The sequence below is a fragment of the Talpa occidentalis genome, unplaced genomic scaffold (assembly GCF_014898055.3).
Source record: "Talpa occidentalis isolate TD23 unplaced genomic scaffold, MPIMG_talOcc4v2.1 talOcc4.15, whole genome shotgun sequence".
NCBI classification, from domain to species: Eukaryota; Metazoa; Chordata; class Mammalia; order Eulipotyphla; family Talpidae; genus Talpa; species Talpa occidentalis.
In genome coordinates this window covers 32,147,674-32,162,917 of record NW_023601543.1, presented here as the reverse complement: position 1 = coordinate 32,162,917, position 15,244 = coordinate 32,147,674, and the positions used below count along the sequence as shown (strand labels likewise).

Sequence of the window (15,244 nt, the reverse complement as noted above, 5' to 3'; positions counted from 1 at the left end):
GTGGGAGAACTTATTTATTGGCTGTGGACCCAAACCGTGCAGGAGTGACAAGTGAGTTCTCTGGTCACTTGGTTTCCTGTCTCTGTTCTGCAGATTGGCAGAACCTTTGTCTGGGCTCTGTGCTGAGGATCTGATTCTAGTAAGAAAATAATTTGCCAAGTTACCTCACCAGAAAAGATACAAGTGGCAAATAAGCCAATGAAAGGACACTCAACATCATATGTTACCAGGGAAATACAATTTAAAACGGTAATTCTGCTCTACTACACACTTACTAGAATGGCCGTAAAACACTAACAATACCCAATGTTGGCAAAAATATGGAGCAACAGGAATCCTCGTTCATTGTTAGGGTGAATGGAAAATGGTACAGCTACTTTGAAAGGCCATTTGGCAGTTTCTTATAAAACTGTACAATTTATCTAGGTCTCCTTTAATTCCTTTCTGCAGATTTTTGTAACTTTCAGAGTATGAATCTTACATTTAATTTTTTAAATTATTTCTAAAGGTTTTATTGTTTTAGTTGCTATTATAAATGAAGTTACATTCTTCCATTTTGTATTGTTCATTGCATTTCTATAAAAATGTGACTGTTCTTTGTGTTGATCTTGAACCCTGTAACTTGACTGAATTGGTTTATTATCTCTAGTATCTTTCTTGTAGATTCTTTGTACTTTTTATGTAGGATCATTCATCAGCAAATAGAAATAGTTTTACTTACTCATTTCCAATTCATATGCCATTTATTTATTTATTTGTTAGTTTATTTATTTATTTAACTAAGTGCTTTGGCTAGAACTTTCAGAGCAGTGTTGAGTTGATATGCTAAGAGTGGACATCCTTCTCTCATTTATGATCTTAGGGGGAAGCTATCAGCCTTTCATTCTTAAGTTTGATATTATGCGTAAGTTTTTTATAATTGTTTTTATCATGTTGAGGAAGTTCCCTTCTATAACTAGATGAGAGTACTTGTCATGGCAACACATTGGATTTTGTTGAATGATTTTCCTGTTAATTCATAAGACCACAATTTTTTTTCTTTTTTCTCTTGATGTGGTATATTACATTCATTTTATTTTTTTGAGGTATGTTGACTTATAAAAAGTTGTACACATTTAATGTACATAACCTGACAAGTTTAAAGATAAGTACACAGCTATGGAGCCATCACCACAAATGTTGGTACCATAAATACATCCATTTCCTCCAAAAGTTATTATTAATCTTTATTAGTTATTATAAATTTTTGTGTGATGAGGACACTTAAAACAAGATTTACCCTTTTAGCAAATTTTTAAGTATATGATACGATATTGTTCACAATAGGTACTTTGTTGTTCAGTAGATCTTTGACTTAATCATCTTATATAACTGAAACTTTGTACCCTGTGACCAATACTACGCCATTCCCCCTCCCCACTTATCTTATCACAATCTACTCTGCTTCTATGAGTTAGACTATTTTATATTCTTCACATATATGTTATCATATTAGTATATGTACTGTGTCTGGCTTATTTCACTTAGTGTAATGTCCTCAAGGTTCATCAATGTTGTCACAAATGTCAAGCTTTCTTTTAATAGGTCAAATAATATCTTATGGCGTGTATATTATATATAAGATATAATAATATATTATTGCAGTAACATTGGTTTATAACATGGTATATGATTTATGGGTATAGGATCACCCCATTCAGCTGGCCATTTGATAATGTTGATTCTTCTGATCCATGAGCATAGAATGTGTTTCCATTTCTATGTGTCTTCTATTTATTTTAACAACGTCATCTAATTTTCATCGTATAGGTCCTTCACATCCTTTGTTAAGTTTACTCCTAGGTATTTAATTCTTTGTGATGTAATTTTAAATGGGATTCTTTTCTTGATTTCTTCCTTTTCTAGCTCATTGTTTGCATGTAGGAAGTCAACTATTGATTTTTGTATATTATTCTGTAATCTGCCACTTTGCTGAACTGATTTATTGTTTCCATTAGGTTTTTAGTGGAGCCTTAAGGGTTTTCTATGTGTATTATGTCATCTGCAAATAATTATAGTTTTACTTCTTTCCCAATTTGGATGCCTTTTATATCCTTCTCTTGTCTAAATGCTCTAGCTAGGACTTCCAATTATGTGTTAAATAGAAGTGGTGAAGGTGGACATCCTTTTCTTGTGCCAGATCTTAGTGGAAAAGCTTAGGTTTTCAACAATAAGAATGATGTAAACTGTGGGCTTGTCATACATAGCCTTTGTTATGTTGAGGTATGTTCCATCTCTAGTTTTTCGAGGATTTCATCATAAATGGAGGTTGAATCTTATGAGATGCTTTCTTAGCATCTGTTGATATGATCATGATTTTTGGCTTTCCTTTTGTTGATGTGGTGAGTTACATTGGAATCTAGCCTTTAGATCTAATTCATAGGTAACAGGAAATAAAGGGTATAAAGTAACAGGTGAAACAATATCACAATACTCAATCAGACAAATTCTGAAATTAGAACATAATTCAAAATAATCAATGCAGTCTTCAAAAAGTCATTTTCTTAAGAAAAGGTTGAGTGGAGGAATTGTTATATCGATGAAGTTAGATTTAAGAAATGTATGTGTGTGATCTTTGATTGGAACCTAGTTTAAAAAAACTGCTATAAATCATTTTTGGAGCAATAGGAAAATTTAAATATGGAATGGATCAAATATAGGGAATTATGTTAATTTTATTACTAGTGATTATGATATTTTGATTAAGAAAGAAGATATTCTTATATTTTGGAGATGCAAGATTAATTATTTAGGCTTATATGTTATGATGTAATTGACTTTGGAAAGTTTCATCAAAAATATGTTAAAAAAGATTATATGTATATATGTATTTTAAAACATACATTAAAATAGAATTAGAAATAAACACTTGTATATCCAGTTGGAGTCAATAACTGTATATATAGATCTAGATACATAGAGATATCTAAATGTGTGTGTGTGTGTGTGTGTGTGTGTGTGTGTGTGTGTGTGTGTGTGAAGAGAGAGAGGATTGGTTGTGTTTCTGGGCTCTCAATTCTATTCCATTGGTCTGTTTGTTTAATTAAAAAAAAAAAAAACAAACCTGAAAGAATAATTACAGGACAAGGAAATTGAAAGAGTAATCAAAAGGCTCCCCCAAAAAAAACTAAAATCCAGGACCAGAATGTTTCACTTAGCAAACCCTCAAAGATGAACTAATACCTTTCCTTCTCAAACTCCCTCAAAAAAATGAAGAAGGCTTCCTTTAAACACATTTTATGAGGCCAGCATTACTCTGATGCCAAAAGCAGACAAGGACATCACAAAAGAAGAAAACTACAGACCAGTGTCGCCAATGAACATTGATGCAAAAACCCTCAGCAGGGGCCTCCCCGGTGGTGCAGCGGTTGAGCTCTGGGTTGCGAAGCTGCCTGCAGCCTCTGCAGTGCCAGTTCGATCCCCGGCTGCTCCCCGGCCACCGGGTGAGGGCCCCACATGGCGCGCAGACCTCTCCTGCCGCCCGCTGCTCCCCTCAGCAGTGTACTTCGGTCCTTCTGCCTGCTCTGCTCCCCGCTCTGGCTCTGGTGAATTCTCTCACCCTCCTACACTTCTGACTGTACCCAGTGCTTGTATAAATAAATAAATAAAAATAAATCTTAAAAAAAAAAAAAAACAAACCAAGCATTCTTCAAAAAAAAAAAAAAAAAAAACAAAAACCCTCAGCAAAATCCTTGGAAACCAGAATTCAACAGTACATTACAAGGAGCATATGTCATGATCAAGTGGGATTTAGTCCAGATTTATAAGGATAGTTCAATGTTCCACTTTTATGAGGTACCTAGAATAGGCAAATTTGTGGAGATATAAAGTAGAGTATTGGTTATCAGGGGCTTTGGGGAGAGGAAGAACGGGAGTTACTTTTTATTGGGTAGTTTGTTTTTGTTGGGATTGATGAAGGTGCTTTGGTATAAATGGTAGTGAAAGTTGCTCAATGTTGTGAATGTGTTTAATGTCATTTAATTACAGTTGACTTTTGAACAACAGATTGGTGAGGAGTGCTGACCTTCCTCCTTGCAGTCAAAATACTTACAACTTTTGACTCCCCCAAACCTTAACTACTACTGGCTTACTGTTGACCAGAAGCCTTACTGATAATATAAGCAGACAACACAAAATTTATATTATAGATACTATATACTATATTCTTCAAGTAAGCTAGAGAAAATAAAATGTTAAGAAAATCACAAGAGAAAATACATTTAGAGTACTGTACTGTACTATATTTTAGGTACCATAATTTTACATCATCTGTTTACAAGAAAATCTCCATATAAGTAGACCTGTGCAGTTCAAACCAATGTTGTTCAAGAGTCGACTATATACACTTACAAATGGCTAAATGATAAATATTATGTCAATGTATATTTTGCTACAATAAATTAATGGCATTAGGTTAAGTGGTAAACTCTTTGGAAAAGAATAACATAAAATATATTCCACCAAAATGAGCTCCAGTTGGTTCAAAGATTTACATGCAAATGTTGAAAAATAAGAGTATTAGGATATTTCTTTTTTTACTGATATTCATGGTGAGAGAAAATGCCATTTCAGGTTAGATAGAAATCAGTGAGTACCTAAAAAGATTGACAAAGTTTACTGATAATGTTAACATGATTCATAATACCATCAATAATACCAGATGAATTCATCTTGTATATAGATGATCCAAAGGAATCCACTCATAAAACTATTAAAACTAGTAAACATGATAAATACTTGAATGATAAAATATCAATATGCAAAGATGGATTGTATTTCTATACAAAGTAGTGAACAAACAAATAATGAAATTTTAAAAACATCTACAGTAGCATCAAAGAGAATAAAAAAAAGGAATAAATTTAAATAAGAAAGTGTAAGATTTTGTGAAGTGAAAACTACAAAACATTGTTGAAAAAAAATTTTTTAAAGGAAGAAGACTTTTTTTTTTTTTTTTCAAAGACTTATTTGTTCGTACAAGAATGGGGGTATAGGTCAGAGGTGCAGGAGGGTGAGAGAATTCACCAGAGACAGAGCCAGAAGCAGAACAGACAGATGGACACTGCTGAGGGAAGCAGTGGGCGAGACAGGAGAGGTCTGCCATGCCATGTGGGAATCTCCCTGGCCAGTGGGAATCGAACCCATGCTGCAGAGGCTGCGGACAGATTCACGGTGCAGCGCTCAACCTGCTGTGCCACCAGGGAGGCCCTGTTAAAAAAAAATTTTTAAAGGGCCTAAGGACATCCTTTGTTCATGGACTGGGAAGTTTAGTAGTATTAAGGTGTCAATACCGGCCAAATCTATCTACAGGTTCAATTCAGTTCTTACCAAATTATTTCTCCTTTTTTGCAGTCATTCACAAGCTGCTCCTAAAATTTATGGAAAATTATGGAAATGCAAGGGATCCAGAATTACCAATATAATCTTTAAAAAGGACAAAGTTGGGGAATTCATATTATCACTTTCATTATTTACTACAAAGCTATAGTAACCAAGATTGTGTGGTACTTACATAAGGGTAGGCAGAAATATATATATGTATATATGTATCAATATACGTGTGTGTGTATAGTTATTTAATTGTAGTTAAACCTTGAATCACACAGGGACAAGGGATATGTATTACTGGACTACCAAATTCTTTATTTAGAGAATTAGGAGTCCAGAAATAAAATTTCACGCTTGTTGAGCTTTGACAAGGGTGTGAGGGCCACACAGTGGAATAAGAGTTGTCTTCAACATGTAAAAGAGTGAATGTGTATCCATACTTCACCATATAAAAAATTGAGATTGAGCAAAGACTTAAATATAAGAACTAAAACTGTAAAACTCTTAGAACATAGGTATAAATCTATGTGACCTTGAATTGGGCAGTAGTTGTTCATATATGAAAACAAAAACACAAGCAACCAAAGAAAGAACAAATAACCTGACCATCATCAAAATAATAAACTCATAACTTAAAAAAACACAATCTCACAATCACTTAAGTGAAAAGACAACCTAGAATGAGAGAAAAAATTTTCAAATCATTTAGTTGGTAAGGGACTTGGATATGGAATATATAAAGAACTGTTTCAACTCAATAAAAAGATAAATGACCCAACTATAAAATAGTTAAAGGATATGGATTTCTCAAAAGAAGATACAAAAAATGGCCAATAAACACATGAAAAGATGCTCAACATCATCAGCCATCTGAACAGATGCACATCAAAACCACAATTAGATGCCATTTCATATCCACTGGGAGCACAGTAATACAAAAGATAATGAAATGTTGAGAAGGATATGGAGATTTGGAATCCACAAGCACTAACAGTGCGAGTGTAAAATGATGCTGTTGCTTTGGGAAATGGTCCGGTAATTCTTTCAGGTGGCCACATGTTCCAGGAATTCTACTCTTAGGCATATATCCAAAAGAAATGAAAACATATGCCTGTGCAAAATGTTGTAGACAAATATTCATAGCAACATTATTCTTAATAGCCAATAAGTGGAAACAGCTCAGATATCCATCAGCTGATAGATGATTAAATAAAAACTGGTATGCTGATACAATAGATAAACTTTCAGCAATAAAACAATGAAGTACTGGTGCAAGTTATAACATGATAGAATCAAGAAGCCAGTAATAATCTAGAATAGGCTAATGTGTAGACACCAAAAGTAGATTAGTTGTTGCCTCTGGTCAGGGAGTAGGAGCAATGGAGTCTAACAGCAAAGGGCTACAGAGTATATCTTTGGGCTAATGAAAATGTTCCAAAATTGATTACAGTGATGAATTTATGCCTCTTTAAATATGTTAAAAAGCATTGAATTGTGCACTTTAAATTGGTGAATTGTCTGACATATGAGTTATATCTCAATAAAGCTGTTATAAAATTCCATAAATAAGTCACAAGACGGTATATACTGGAAGTGCTAGTTAGAAATAGGTGATAAGTTTGAGGCAAATTTTCTGAATTTACAAAGAAACAGCACAAATCAATGGAGTACGTAACCCAATTAAAAACTGACTAGGTAGTAAGTAGTTCAGTTCACAGGAAATGAAACAGATTTGCAGTACTCGGTGACTAGATCTGAGACCTTTGTTATTAATATTGGTCATCAAGATTATCTGCAGTCCAATTTTCAGACACTTAGGGTTATATTTCCCACTGCTGTTGGACACAGTTGTGGTCACGTAACTTGCTTTAATCAATGAAGTGGAGCAGAAAGATTTCTGTCAATTCTGTGAGGAAGTTTTAACCATTATGTGATGTGGCATGAGCTGCCTTTTCCTATTCCATGGTAACTAGCAGTGTTCTAGATAGTGACTGTTCCATCACTTTACTCTTAGTGATCATGGCCGCCAGCCAACACATATTTGGTTATGTAGTGTGAAATACAAGTATATTTTTGTTGTTTTAGGCTACTGAGATTTAGGGGTTATTTGCTACTGCTGTATAATGTAGCATGTCATGACTGATATGTTCATGCACTGTTATAGAAATTCAAATCAAAATAATAAAATTCCGTTTTTCACCAATCATAGTGACAAAAATAGAAATTGGATAACACCCGAGGCTGATTACTTTCTGATCCTGTCATAATTAACCAATTTCCTATACTCTTACATTTTGGTTATGTCTATTTTTTCCTACTTTAAACAATTCTGTGATAAACATCCCTGTAGTAAATTTCTGTTGCTAAATGGTGCATTTCACTTGTGCATTTTTGTGTCATTCTGGTTACAGTTCTTGCTCTTTTTCACCCAGGAGGATCACCTGGGTGAATTCCAGAATACCGAGGACAGACTTGAAGACCTATGGATTGTATGTGTTTGCTGTTGCCTAGATCAGTTTTCTCAGCTTTTCTGTTCCCATCTACACTTTCTGTGCACTCCTCCTGTGGTGTTTTTCTTTATAGTCAGCCTATAGTCAAAGGGATCGGGGCATGGGGGGCATTCCTGGTGGCGCATTGGGTTGAGCGCAGTGCTGTGAAGCTGTCCACAGCCCTTGCAGCGCGGGTTCGATTCCTGGCCACCCAGGGAGATTCATTCCCACATGGCGTGACAGACCTCTCTTGCGCCTGCAGCTCCTCTCAGCAGTGTATTTCGGTCAGTCTGCCTGTTCTGTTCCCCACTCTGTCTCTGGTGAATCCTCTCACCCTCCCGCACCTCTGGCCTGTACCCCAGCTCTTGTATAAAAATAAATAAATCTTTAAAAAAGTGTTATTTAAAAAAAGGGATCAGGGATCAAAGAGGATTGATACACTTGGAATTAATTTGGTTTGCACATCTTTAACTGTTTCCTTAGTGCATATTCCTAGAAGTAGAATTCCTGGATCAAACAGCCTCTATTAAATAACTCTTCATTGTAAAAGTACAATTACAATCACCTCCTGTAGACTCCTTTAGGATGATACAGTGACACTTCTTTAGTGGGCAATTTGAGTATTGAACAATAAGAACAGAGTTAACATGACCTCCAGAGACTTGAGGAAATGTCATTGTCAACAAAGATTCAAAGTGCCAGGCCTCCCCAGGTGGCACAGGAGGTTGAGCCGCGCTGTGAAGCTGTCCGCAGCCTCTGCAGCACCGGTTTGATCCCCGCCGGCTGGCGAGGGTACCCCATGGCGAGGCAGACCTCTCCTGTCTTGCCCACTGCTCCCCTCAGAGGTGTATTTCGTCAGTCTGCCTGTTCTGTCCCCTGCTCAGCCTCTGGTGAATCCTCTCACCCTCCCGTGCATCTGGCCTGTACCCAGTTCTTGTATAAAATAAATAAATCTTTAAAAAAGAATTCAAAGCACCTAGACTAGAAAGTTCTGTGTCTAAAATTTTGGTTTGAGCTGCAGTATATAAAGATGTTAGAAGTTGCGAAACTTAAAGAAAAAAAGCTTAACAAACTGACTTTGCTTGGGCCTATTAGAGAAATAATGTCATAGAACAGCCTGCCACTACAAAATCTGGAGAAATAGACAACTTCAGGGTCACAGTTAAGATCTGCTTACTTGGAATAGAATCCACTGGAACCATCAACTTGTAAGAACACTTACATGGTAATTTTGATAAATTGCTGGAGTCTGAGTGTAAACCATATAGTGAGAATTGTGGGGGTCATAATCTCACCGGAAAACCACTAAGTTCTCATGGTGTAGAGACAATAATGCAGAGAGATGAAAAGAATAAACATTTTGAAATACACTCAGAACATTCTCTATAACAACAGTCTACTCTGAAGGCCTGGTGAAAGGCATTTCTTCAGTTTTAGCCTCATCTAGCATTCCTGACTTGTCTTTGGAGCAAAAAAGCTAAAAAACACTTGTGAGGTCACAAATCCGAGGGAAATACACAGTTTTAGCTCCCTGCTCCCATAGACTTCATCTCTCATCTAAGATGGCAAACAAACTAAGAAGTACTTGTGAAGGTCACGAGCCAGTAATGAAGACTCACTAATACACTGTGACATAATAATAGAACCACAGAACACTTTCCGTTCTCCCTACACCTTTCCATCACCTCAATAAGGCTCATCTATAATAATAACAAAAAAAAGTTGAAGGAAGTGTACATTTCAGATCCTATTTAAGAAGTCTATCCCTCATCTTAGGGTCCACAGTACTAAAATCATGGAATTCTTGAGTGAGAAAGACACTCAAAGGGTCACCTTCTGGCTGCTGCAGGCAGCAAGACACAAATCATCCTTAAGTGGTTTTCCTCCTTTCTCATCATGTATCCAAAATTGAAATGTTTTCTCACAATGATAATTTAATATTTCCTCTCACATCCTTACCAGGAAGTCTATTTCTAACTCATCTCTCGTTGCAGTATGTTGATTTCTGGCTTTATGGAGATAAAGCAGCTGTTGTGTACCCATCACATAATAATCTTCCTATTATTTGCAGCCACTTGCTCTCCCCTTAGTTTTTATTTCACTCCTGAAAAAATGTCCCTTCTTCTTGAAACTATTTTCATAGCTCCTTCACCGTCATTTTCATTAAAAGTTTTCAGGATCTTCTATAACATTTCCAAGATTCATTAGACCACATGAAAAATGGAACACTTATTACCATCCTGCTAACTTAATATCCAGTGGAATAAAATTTAGGAAACATGGCTCTATGATATATGAACATTCCTTTTTAAATATTTAGATCAAAACTAGATGTGATATCCTTGTGAGAGTATCATTTGTATCACAAAGTATAAAGATGACTTCCAAGCCAGGGCAAGGTCATATTTCTTAAAAAAAAAAAAATTAGTCTTTAGTGAAACCCGAAGACAATAGGGGAAACAAAAGTAAGGTCAGAAAAAAAATTAGCCTCTGACACCTACAGTTAGCACTAACAGTATACATGACTTAACTTCACAGTCAGATAAAGGTAAAACCTCTTGCTATTATACCAAGGTATCAATCTAACAAAATATGTACAAGATCTATAAAAACAAAAGTTACAAAACACTAGTGAAAGAAATCAAAGACTATATAATAAATAAATGGAGAGAGTCCACCTGAATGGTTAGCCTCAATTTTTTCAAGATGTCAATTCTTCCTGACTTACTCTATAGATTCAGTGCAATCCCAGTCAAAATCCCTGCAAGTTAGTTTATATCGAAAAACTCATTCTAAGTTTATACGGAAAAGCAAAAGACCGAGAATAGCCAACACTATATTGACAGAGAAGAACAAAGTCAGAGGACTGACAGTATCCAACTTCAATGCTTTTCATAAAGCTACTATTAATCCAGACAGCATAGTATTGGCAAAAGAACAGACAAATTTGATCAACACCACAGAAGAGACCAGAAAAAGACCGACACAAATATAGTTGACAAAGGGGCAAAGGTAATTTAATGGAGGAATGATTTTCACCAAATGGTGGTGGAAAAACTGGACATCCACATACAAAAAGGATCTAGAAACATTACATTCTTCACAAATATTGGCTCAAATGTATTATAGGCTCAATTTCAAAAGGCAAATCTATAAAACTGCTAGAAGATAACATTAAAAGATCTAGATAAATTTGGGTTTGGAAAAGACTTCATACACAACACCAAAAGTGTGATACAAGAAAGAAAATAGCAATCACTTGGACTTCTTAAAGATAAATCTGGTCTGAAAAATACTTTTTTTAATTAAACTTTTAAATTTTCTTATATCATTGTTCATTTTTATACAATATTTTATTTCTTCCCTCAGGTGTAGTCCCCACCACAGCACCCATGAACCATCACCATAGTCCCTTGTGCTCTCCCCTATTTTGACCCATCTCTCTCCTCCACCCCTGCTGTATGCCTCGGGTCTATAGTTTACCTGCAAGTTTCTCTCTCTCGCTCTTTCTTTTTGACCCTTTGTTGAGTTTCCCTATATTCCTCCTAAAAGTGAAACCATCCAATATTTTTTTCCTTCTGACTTATTTCACCAAGCATAATCCCTTCCATGTTGCTATGAATGGTGTGTTTATCTATTTTGATTGCTGAGTAGTAGTCCATTGTGTATATATACCACAAATACTCTGTTAAGTGAATAAAAAGACAAACCAGAGGTTGAAAGGAGCACTTTGCAAAATAGACATCTGATAGAAGACTGGAATCAAAAATATACTAAGGACTCTTAAAACTTAGTAGTAAGAAAACTATCAATCCAATTAAAAAATGAGCAAATAATCTAAACAGACACGTGGCCAACCAACATTATGCAGATGGCAAATAAATACATGAAAAGGTGCTCCACATATGTCCTTACGGAATTGCAAACTGAAGTAAAAAGAACCAAGATAAGTTAGATGGGGAAAAATAGAGCTGTGTCAACAGTGATTGACGGGCACAAATAGTAGACCATGTGCCTGGTATAGGCAAGAAATACGCTGCTGTGGAGGATCATGTGTGTGTATGTGGGAGGCTGGGGACAGAGCTCTAGGAATTTGGGTCTACAATTTAGATTTCAGGAGCAAGTCAGAGTTATGCAGATGCAAATAGAAGCTCTGGGGAGTTCAGTCATAGCTGTTCTCATCTATTACACTGGAATCCATTTTAGGAAGAAGAGGGGGGATAACATTGGTTTATAACATTGTATATGATTTAAAGACACAGGGTCTCCACAATATAAAGGTATAGAATGACGGGGAGCTAGACAGGTGCAGCAAGTTACTATGCTCACACCCACTTACCAAACACCCACTTACCAAACACCCATTTCCCCATAGTGTAAAGTGGGGCATTTCTCAGTTCAATAAATGTTAATCAGTTAAGAGTGCAATTCATTTTGAAAAATGAATTGACAATAAATTGTTCACCAGGTATTTCAAAGTCAAACGGTAAAATCTATCAACTAGTGGAAGAGGCACTCCTTTATCACTAAATAGTTTGGAATGAAGATTCTACCTCCTGCGGAATTATCAGAAGAGCTTGTGCTGGTACGATCTTGCATATATCTGTAAACCAGTATGATAAGAAACTATATTAGAGCAAATCTACATGTAAATTTAAGCACCACAATGACACAGATCTCTTTCTGTTTTGTATTTACTGATTGTCCATGCTTGAAACAAAGTAGAAACTTGTATTTGCTGATTGAGTGAAAGGCACCAGTTTAAAACAGAGAAGTAGTAGTTCAGGGAAGGCACAGAGATTCTCACACACCCACAGGTCCCAGCAAAGCACTGACTCCTTCAAGCCTGGCATTCCTGCAAGAGAATACTGTGAATCAAAGAAAAAAAGCAAATCCACATTTCAGCTAAGGCCATTTTAACAGCACGGTAAAAGTGACCTCCCTCTGAAAATTGACCCCCACTGGCTTCAGAACTGTTTAGTGTCCAGATGTTTTCCCATCACCACCTTTAGTACAGTGATAGTGAAAAATCTAATGGCAAAAAAGCCAATAAAAATTCATAAGAACAAGGTTCCCTTTTCACTTTGGAAATCAGTGATTTTCAACAAATGGGGACATTCCTCAAGACACAACTCAAAGACCATTGCAGATATCTCTTTAGAACACAGAAGAGGACTACTGGGGAGGGTAGCTATAGTGGTGAGAGATTAGATCCCCAAATGGATCCTCCCAGGGACTAAAACTCAGTTAAGGAAAGTCAAAGGGAATGCACTTGAACAGGATGTGAGTGGAGTCACTTCCTACTGCTGCTGTAACAAATTACCAGAGACTTGGTGGGTTTAAACAACAAAGATCTACTCTCCTACAGGCCTGGAGGTGGGAATCAGGAAAAGGGTCTCACTGGTGTACTATCAAGGTGATGGTAGGGTTTCAGTCCCCTGAGGTTCCAGGGAGAATCCCTCCAGCTTCCAGGTCTCTGCCTGCATGCATTGGCCCCTGGCTTCCTTTCATCTTCAAAACCCACACTGGACCGACAAGACTTTCTCTTGCCACTTCACTGAGTCTGACACTTCTGTCCACTCTTCACGTCGAAAGGACCCTCGTGAGTGCATGGGCCAGGAGAATCCAGTGTAGTCATATTTTAAATACAGTTGATTAGCAATTTTAGTTCTATCTGCAGCCTTAATGCTCCTTGGCCAGGTGGCATCACATGTACAGGAGGGGCTCTGGAGAACAACAAAGATCTATTCTGTGTGGACACCTTTGGGGGGCCTTTCTCCTGCCCTCTACAGTGAGGGTGGAATTTCATTGGGGTTTGAAATGGGTAGCAGGGCAAGCGGGCTCTATTGGACCGCAATTGGCCTTAAGACAGTTGCTCTGTTGGCCCCATGGAGTGCACAGAAAGGAGGGCCTCAAGGCTAGAGGAAGGATGTGGGGGTGAAGGAACCAGAGGACACAGACCCACCGGGTTTCTGTTTGGGGAAGTGGAGGCATGATGGGACTTTCTCCAGGGAATGAGTGGGAGAACTAGACAGGGGTGGCAAGTGGCTGTGAGTGAAGCCAGTTCTAGCGCTGCCACCATCCCACATTGTCAGAAAACCTGAGAGCTTGAGTGTGAGGGCAGGGGACAGAGTAAGTGAAGAGGAGGCAGGAGCAGCCCTCCCTGATTGCTGCCTGGGACTTGGCTTTGGGGTGACAGAGGGAGGACTGTATGATCTGGTGCCGGTTCTGAGGGAAAGGCCCTGTTTCTGGGCCCCTGCGGGACCAGGCAATGGCAAAGCTTGCCACCCTTCAGAAAAGGCAAAAACAGTGTGGCCGCTACAGTGGCTCTTGGCACAGAGCAGAGGTCGGTTTCCTGGGCTTGGGGTCTAGGTTGGCCTTCCTTTGGAAGAGGGGGAGTGGTGAGGCCTTCAGGGGAGACCTGGCCACCTTCATCCCCTGGGTGGCCCCAGGAAGCCATGCAAGAATTGGGAGGGGCAGCCCAGAAGCTCAGGGGTATGTGGCCTTCAGTGGGCCCTCCCCTGCAGCCTGGGCCCTGTGTCCTGAGGGCCCCTCCCCCATGAGCATCCAGAAACGCAGGGGAAAGGGGTGCCCAGGGAGCCAAGGGAGGTGGGCAGACCGAGGGCAGTGAGCAGTCTGGGGGCTCAGGGCCACACTGAGGGGCTCCCTGGTATCCATCCGCTGCTCTTCCCCCCACCCCGCAGCCGCTCCCCGTCCCGACGCGGGTCCCACCGGGCTGGGGGCGCCCTGGCTGGCAGCGCCAGCAGAGTAAGGGTGAGGGGCGGGCCGGGGTCGCCGCGGGACGCGGGCGCGGGCGCGTGTCCCCGCCCCTCGGGAGGGGCCAGGTGGGTGTGGGAGGGGGCGTCGAGCCGTGGGCGCCCGGCGTATCCCTCCGCCCCCCTTCCCGACACCCTCGCCGCGCGGTTGCTGCGGCAGCCTGCGCAGCCCCTGCCCAGTGCGCGGCCGCGGCGCGGAGGGGGCGCCTGTGCCAGTGCGAGCGCGGCGAGCGGCGCGGCGGCAGCGAGGCGCGGGCGGAGAGGGGGACCGACGGCCCGGGCGCCGAGCGGCCCAGGCGAGTGGGGCGTCGCGGGGGTGGCGGGCGGCCCCGCCGTGGGCCGTCTGAGCGGCGCGTGGCGCTTTGGCAGACGGACCCGGAGGCGGCGGTGGGAAGCGGTGCCCGCGGGAGGTGCGCGGCGCCGGGGTCCCCTGGCGAGGAGGCGGCGGCGGCCGGCGCGGGTCTGGCTCGGGGCCCCGAGGCTCCCTCGGGCGACCTGACCGGGAGCGGCGTGCGCCGCTGCGCAGCCCGCTGTCCAGGCCCGGGCGCCCGCCCTCGACGGCGTCGGTGCGGGCCGGGGCCCCGGGGGTGGCTGCTGCTGGAGAAAAGGTTC

General features: G+C 39.9%; 1 protein-coding gene across 1 annotated transcript in view; it reads left to right on the top strand.

Moving 5' to 3' along the window:
- The window catches only part of GPRASP2 (G protein-coupled receptor associated sorting protein 2), a 28,015-nt gene that overhangs the window by 6,991 nt on the left and 5,780 nt on the right, over window positions 1-15,244 (top strand). The window lies entirely within an intron of this gene.